The sequence below is a fragment of the Macrobrachium nipponense genome, chromosome 31 (genome assembly GCF_015104395.2).
Source record: "Macrobrachium nipponense isolate FS-2020 chromosome 31, ASM1510439v2, whole genome shotgun sequence".
NCBI classification, from domain to species: domain Eukaryota; kingdom Metazoa; phylum Arthropoda; class Malacostraca; order Decapoda; family Palaemonidae; genus Macrobrachium; species Macrobrachium nipponense.
The window spans coordinates 30376630-30384945 of record NC_061093.1 but is presented as its reverse complement, the minus strand read 5'-3'; the positions used below and the strand labels follow the sequence as shown (position 1 = coordinate 30384945).

The window sequence follows — 8316 nt, the reverse complement described above, 5'->3', positions numbered from 1 at the left end:
ATGCAAGATTAAAAGACTTTATCAACACATACAAATTATAGACGTCTATTTTCATTATCTCGACACGCTCATATCCTTATAGTTTTTTTCTCCTAGTGATATCATGAAGGCTACCGGTTCATACAAGTCAACAGAGATCATGTATGAATAGAATCAGTAATTTTATTTGTATAGAAAAACTTGTTATCTTTCTTCTAAGTGATTGTTCACAAATGTTATCCGAAAGTAAATATCAATTAGTTCATAAAGTTTCGTCTCGGAAACCATCTTCAGTGTTGCCAAAAGCTTTAGTTGTAAAGTTGCATGCTGATGAAAAAAAAATTGTAAAAGAGAATGTCATTTCTGTTGACGCCACTTAAGAAAATAACCGTTTTAATGAATTTAGATCTGTATTAAAATGTTAGGCTTAATTTAATTACTCACTTAGCTTGGTAAGATCTACCGGTCAACCATAGCCCGTTCTGTAGCCGCCTTTTGAGTATTTACCTTTGTTATACAATAGGATTATCGAGCGTTCGATATTTTCTTTTTTTAATTTTTTGCTCGTAGAGCTCGGAACGTCCTGTCTTTATTGCGTTTCTCAACTCCATAGTGATCTAAGTAAGCATCATTACTTTTGAAATCACAAAATCTTTTCAGTTTTGTCCTCCACCTTCTGCTGTGGTCCTGTTTCCTATCCTTTATAATATCTGCATCTTCTTCACTGATTCCTAGCTTTATCTGATCCAATATTAACTGGAAATTCGCTGAGGTCTCTACCAAAGAGTCAAAGATAACCGTCTAATTAATCTGCAAAATGGGAGAAAAGGTTTGGTAATAATCACACAGCGAAAAGTAAGACTCGCTACTTCATTTTCCGTTATTTTTGCGTCCGACGTCGTTTTCGCGTCTCTCATAAGTTTCAGAATATTTCCTTTTCGTTTATTTTCTTTTTTTTCTTTTTCATTTCACGTCGTAGAGTCTTTTGCCCTTTGAGTCTCTTCCCGGGAGGGAACAATCAGAGGTGGAAAGCCCATATTGAAATTGTGTCAAAAGTCGAAGACACAGAAAGACAGGTAAAATGTCTTTTGACAACTTAACGAACCAATTCCTCTGCGATTTTTTTTCTCTGTATGTTTTTATAAAGAGAGAGAGAGAGAGAGAGAGAGAGAGAGAGAGAGAGAGAGAGAGGCAGGAATTGTGGTAGTGATGAAAACATACATACAAACATAAATACATATATATATATAATACATACAGACATTATATTTAATATAGTATATACTATATATATGATAATATATCTATATATATATATATATATATATATATATATATATATATATATTATATATATATAAACAAAAAGAACAAAGATAATTGCAAAACTGAATATCATGAATCTTCCCGTTCACGTAGCAAAACAAAAACCACTAGTGAACATATTCATTATTTCCATCTTTTCGGCAGCCTTAGGTTCCAGTCTTTTGTTCTTTTATGTGAAAGGTCATATATGTTATGTGAAAGTAAATGTTAATTATAGTCCATTCACATAAGGTAGATTCTTGTGCTTATGAGACGTTTGTTTGGCGGCCTGTGATTGGCTGGTACCGGGAGTGAAACTGCTTGCTCAGTGGGTCATATTTTCGTTTGTAGAATTGCTTGAGTTACTCCTTACACCAGAATGTTTACCTCCTTTATATACATGTTACACTTGACAAACATGTATACAACATTCTTTAGGAAAAATTTGATTAGTTTTGTCCTGAGGTAGTTCATTATTCTTGAATCATTTAATTCATACCTGAGTTAGAATAGCTCCCGTAACCGTTCCCACACCCCTACATCATTGTGTGTGTATATATATATATATATATATATATATATATATATACTATATATATATATAAATATAGTACATGTAGGATAATGAGACTAATCAGAAGACTGTTATAAATTCAAGCAGATATATTATGTAGTAAACACAAAAGAAAGTCATACACAGTAGGTTTACATTGGTATGTCATTAGGCTATCGATATGAACAAAAAGAAATTAATATCTTACAAATTCTGGTGTAAGAGTAATTCAAGCAATTCTGAAAAATACAGAATATTATATTCGTTACATCGTCAACAAATTTTATGGTAAGAAATAAACAGGTGTACTTTTGTTTATTGAGGGAACACATGAAAACCATAAGCTTTTGATGTTATTGCCCAGAGAAACAAGTTCTGTTATTTATCAATGAGCCTCATGAAGCCAACACCCAGATGCATCCATCTGATTATTTACTTTTTTTTATATCATATGTCCAGAAATACAGACATATATGATATTTGAGTAAAAATGTTCAAAAGTCATAATGGGAAATCTATGCATTTATTTACAGAAAACGTAATGACATAATAATTCTGTAAATACATATTCTCGAAACTGCAAACTTCTCATATCGCCAATTGGCAATTGCCAACGCGCCAAAGGCTCTAGCTAAGAGGGCCAGAACCCACGATATCTTGCGTCTCTCGGCACTACTGTCAAACCGAGTCAAGTACGGATGCAACATAATTAGACCTATTCCTCATTTTCTCTTTACATATTACACGCATCTAAAATCTGAAAGCACCAGCCTATTCAAGGTGATTTTATTGTTTAAAAACACAATTATGCAAAATCCGACGATAAATAAAAACAGGTATAAAGAATGAAATGTTCCACTCTTCACTTCTACTCGTTGTAATTTCTTTGTATTTTAACTTATTGATTTCAGGAAAAGATTAATTAATTGTACATTTAATACCGAATCCATTGGCATGACCAAAACTTTCCTATCTTTTGTAAAACGTGAGATAAATGAAGAAATGTAAACATAAAGCTAGTTTTCTAAACTACAAACGAAAATATGACCCACTAAGCGAGCAGTCTGCCTCCCGGTACCAGCCAATCAGAGGCCGCCAAACAAACGTCTCGTAGGCACAAGAATCTACCTTATGTGAATGGACTATAGTTTATCAAATGTATTTAGGTTCAGCATTTATTATATGTACCTGTTAGTCAGGTCAGAGTTGACTCAGGTTTTAGTTCCAAAGTCTAATTTAGGAACTAAAACTTAAAAAATAAAACTTCACATCCATTTCAAAGCTTGGCCACCTGTATCGTCACAAAGGTTGAATATTTATTCAAATGCATTGCATATATAGACTCTTAAATTCGCATGTTTTATTTGACCTAACACAAAAACCATTTTCACTCTGATAGCGTGAAGAAATGAAGTGTTAACATTTAGATACCGAGATTTTGGATGTATTTTGACATGAAGCTTTCTTGTACGAATTTACGAATGGTGGTGAATGATACAAAAAGGAGAAGCGAGAGAGAGAGAGAGAGAGAGAGAGAGAGAGAGAGAGAGAGAGAGAGAGAGAGAGAAGGTGATGTTGTGTTCTGATAAAGAGTAGATGAGTGATGTTGAATTTTAATTAAAGGGATATAAGATTAAATAATGGTGCATAGAAGGATATTTACATCAGTAAAATCATGGCGTATAGTTAAATTGCTCTTGTAATCTTTGGAGGGCAATTTGAAGACATGTTGTAAAATAAATATATTGTTCTAACTATTATGAACTCTTAGAAGGTCTAGGTCGTTATGGGTAATGTTATAGCAATGCATTTACATTCATTACCTACTAAACTTATGTGTTAATATGTAAACAGACATTGTAAGGTATTTTTGTAATTTCTTGTACTTTTGTTTATCACGTTCTATTACAAAAATACCTTACAATGTCTGTTTACATAATAACACATAAGTTTAATAGGTAATGAATGCAAATGCATTGCTATAACAATACCCATAATAACTCATAATATTTAGACCAATATATATATATTTTTTATTTTTTACAACAGGTCTTTACATTACCTTCCAAGGATTACAAGAGCAATTAAACAATACGCCATGATTTTGCTTGTGTGAATATCCTTTTATAACTATTATTTAATCTTATATCTCTTCAATTAAGATTCAACATCACTCATCTATTCTTTACTAGAACTCAACATCACGTCTCTCTCTCTCTCTCTCTCTCTCTCTCTCCTCTCTCTCTCTCTCTCTCTCTTCTCCTTTTTTGTAACCATTCACCACCATTCATAAATTCGTACAAGAAAGCTTCATGTCAAAATACATAAAAAATCTCTGTATCTAAATGTTAACACTTCATTTCTTCACGCTATCAGAGTGAAACTGGTTTCTGTGTTAGGTCAAATAAAACATATGTGAATTTAAGAGTCCATATATGCATATGCATTTGAATAGATTTTCAACCTTTGTGACGATACAGGTGGCCAAGCTCTGAAATGGATGAGGAGTTTTATTTTTGATGTTTTAGTTCCAAAATTTGATTCACTTAGCCTTAGTAGAAAAAGTACGAGAAAAATATTAGGAAATCAAGTATTAAGACCATTTCAGTTCTTCTCTTCAATTATAACACAAAAGTAAGCATAGCAATATTTATATTTTTTTCTTATTCAAAAACATGCAATCTAACATGCAAATCACATTGTTTGTTAACTGGCGCTGGGGAGTTTAGGAATCACGTTGAAATTCTATCTCATGTCCACTGCTTCTTCTCGTACCCTAAGGGACAAATTGACCAGACCTGGGGAAAGGGAACAGAAAATGGGGCTAAACGAGGGTAACTACCATCGGAATGGCTTTTCCTTACATCTGTGGCTATAGAAAGACAACCTATCAGCGGGTACCAAACGTTCGTTTAACTGTGTATGAGGAAAGGAAAACTTCTATTTACTCCTCGTGCAAGAATTGCTTTATGGATTGCTACAATTTTACGGACGATTAACTGTGTCCTTTTTACGGTCATCATAGAACTGGGTGAATTGTTTTTTTTTTTTTTTTTTTTTTTTTTTTTTTGTCTTTATCTTTGTTCGTTTAAGCTCCAGTTTTATTTGTCGTTGAAATATCCTAGAAACCTTAAGAGACAAATACGCAAGGTTAAGGCAAGGCCTGTTGAGTAATCATAGAGAAATTTAACCAATAATTCTTGTACCGTTTACGCCTCTTCATCAATAATACCTGTTACCCTGGTAAACATTTCGTTTCCGTGATAAATATCATAAATATATCAAAATAAACATTAAATAAGGATAGGGCTCACCAAAGATACACTAACGCACTTTGATTATTTTCCGTCATATACAGTGGATTGCAATATCAATTCATCATCTTGCCAATGAAACTGTATTGATAAGGCAAGCGAAATCACAGATACATCGAAATCACTAAAAACAAGTAATTCGAAAATTTAATGAACGTGCAATCATTGTTCCGAGTTTCTATTCAACTTTCCAAAAATAATTTCAATTTGAAGACAAACGAGATTTACTGGCACGCGGTAATCACGCTGCCCTGATTACTCCCAGTGTGCAAGTTATCCCCACGACCGGTAAATAAGAAGAAACATGCGAATTTCACTACTATCATTAAAACGTCATGACCAGGTCCTTAAAAAAGTAATTGTTATAAGATAGAAATCTGCGATATCGATAAGCATTTTAGCTTATTAAATTTCAAAAGAACTCATGTCTAGCAAGTGTTGCCAAATACCGTCTAACAATATTTTGTTTTAAAAAGATATGATTGTCTTTTTCTACATGATTTATTTAATTATATAATTCTAAGGCCTCTAAATTGCTTGTAAGAAGAAAAAAGTAATTATTGCATTTAAGAGAAGGCATCGATATACTTGGGTTGTCCCTATAATGAGGTTCTTAAGGAGCTGCAGGACTGCAAGGGACGCTGTTACGCGGGAACCGGCGACACTGGTGTGTAGCTAGGTTCCCCTTCTCCCAGCCTCCCCCCTCCCACGGCGAGCTGTCTGCTACGCTCAGCCTTGGCTTGGCAGCCGATAGAGATGGAGCTCCCACTCGCTTCATTCCCAACTTTGTGAAGTCTATGGAGGAAAGTGTACGAGAGTACAACACGTGCGCCAATGGTGCAGAGAATCCAAAGACGGACGTACAGACGTCAATAACGCATTTCAGAACTGGAGAGGAGCTGAAAGAAGAAGTTTTAAGCTACCTCCGCGGAGCGGCGGGAGAGTTCTACGATTCAGGCATAAAGAAGATGGTACACCACTTCCAAAACTACATTGATCTCAACGGCGATTATATCGAAAAATACGAAAAGTCTAAGCTTTCCAAAAATATATTATTCAATGCCAATAATCATGTTTTTCATTGTGAAAAATCTTTAGGAACCTTCTTTTACGGACAACCCCCGTACTATGCACAAAGTTTAATTGATATTCATGGTATGATAATTCCCTTATGAAGATGTATTTTCATGATAATAGCCATAATGACACTAACTCTGTTTTAATAGGTAAGGGTTACTGTAACAGATATCAATATGATATCAATTTCTCAAGCAGGATGAAAGTGATAGCTTTCATCAGCTGTGTTTAGTTTATAAAAAAAAAAAATTCTTTTTATTCAATAACCTCATTCTCGGGGTTAATGCGTTTTGTCAGTAACTCGCCGATATTAGAGGAAAAGAGTTGCATATTGGGTTAGTTATACTTTGGGAAAGTATATTGTATCAAGTTACAGGTTAACTGAAATAAGTCGTTCGTCTCCGGTGGAGTTTAACTTTTTTCCTGACATACGTTGTGCGCTAATATCAAAATTAATATATTATACTGCTTGAAACAATCAGTTGTAAGAAATATCCATTTCTATGAGATAAAAATAATTATACATAAAATACGTTCAAAATAAGAGGACTCCCAGAATGAAACGGTATGAATATAGAAACTTGGCTTGAAGGTCGCGTAAGAAAAATTTTTATTGTATGCAATTCGTTTTCATTTTTCAGTATGAACCAACATAATCGCTTTTTAATATTTTCAATCTAATGTGTCAGCTATAAGAGAGAGAGAGAGAGAGAGAGAGAGAGAGAGAGAGAGAGAGAGACCATAGGCGACCAGCACTTCAGAAGATCAGCCCCCATTCATGATTATTCACAGCTGGTAAAGGCATCAAAGGTGACCAGGTGGTCGTGATACGAGCTTGCAAAGCCTTAAAGCCTTTGTCGAGCTCAGAGGGGCTTCGCAGCCACTCGACTGCGAGCAGCACCCGGAGTTACCTTCGCTCTCGTCCTTAACTGCAGGAGTTACTGATGTCCCCGTAGGAGGATACTCGTCAGGGATGCCTGTTCACTCATAGAGACCCTGATAAGTAGACTGTCATTAAAGTGTCATTGTATGAGGTCACATTTACGCATATTGAAATAGAAATTATATATTGACAAATACATATTCACAATTTTAGGGTAGTAATTATTACATAAGAAACGCTCAGATATTCATGGTTGTTGTAAGGGATGATAATAATAATAATAATAATAATAATAATAATAATAATAATAATAATAATAAGAGCCTTCGACATGATACCACACACATGGCTAATAGAATGCCTGAAAATATATGGGGCAGAGGAAAACACCATCAGCTTCCTCAAAAATACAATGCGCAACTGGAATACAATACTTACAAGCTCTGGAATAAGACTAGCAGATGTTAATATCAGGAGAGGGATCTTCCAGGGCGACTCACTGTCCCACTACTCTTCGTAGTAGCCATGATTCCCATGACAAAAGTACTACAGAAGATGGATGCCGGGTACCAACTCAAGAAAAGAGGCAACAGAATCAACCATCTGATGTTCATGGACGACATCAAGCTGTATGGTAAGAGCATCAAGGAAATAGATACCCTAATCCAGACTGTAAGGATTGTATCTGGGGACATCAGGATGGAGTTTGGAATAGAAAAATGCGCCTTAGTCAACATACAAAAAGGCAAAGTAACGAGAACTGAAGGGATAAAGCTTCCAGATGGGAGCAACATCAAACACATAGATGAGACAGGATACAAATACCTAGGAATAATGGAAGGAGGGGATATAAAACACCAAGAGATGAAGGACACGATCAGGAAAGAATATATGCAGAGACTCAAGGCGATACTCAAGTCAAAACTCAACGCCGGAAATATGATAAAAGCCATAAACACATGGGCAGTGCCAGTAATCAGATACAGCGCAGGAATAGTGGAATGGATGAAGGCAGAACTCCGCAGCATAGATCAGAAAACCAGGAAACAATTACCATGCACAAAGCACTAACACCCAAGAGCAAATACGGACAGACTATACATAACACGAAAGGAAGGAGGGGGAGGACTACTAAGTATAGAGGACTGCGTCAACATCGAGAACAGAGCACTGGGGCAATATCTGAAAACCAGTGAAGACGAGTG

The 8316-nt window shown here is 35.2% G+C and overlaps 1 pseudogene; it reads left to right on the top strand.

Moving 5' to 3' along the window:
• The window catches only part of LOC135206809 (uncharacterized), a 139807-nt pseudogene extending 132588 nt beyond the window's left edge, over window positions 1–7219 (top strand).
• The last annotated feature ends 1097 nt before the right edge of the window (window positions 7220–8316 follow it).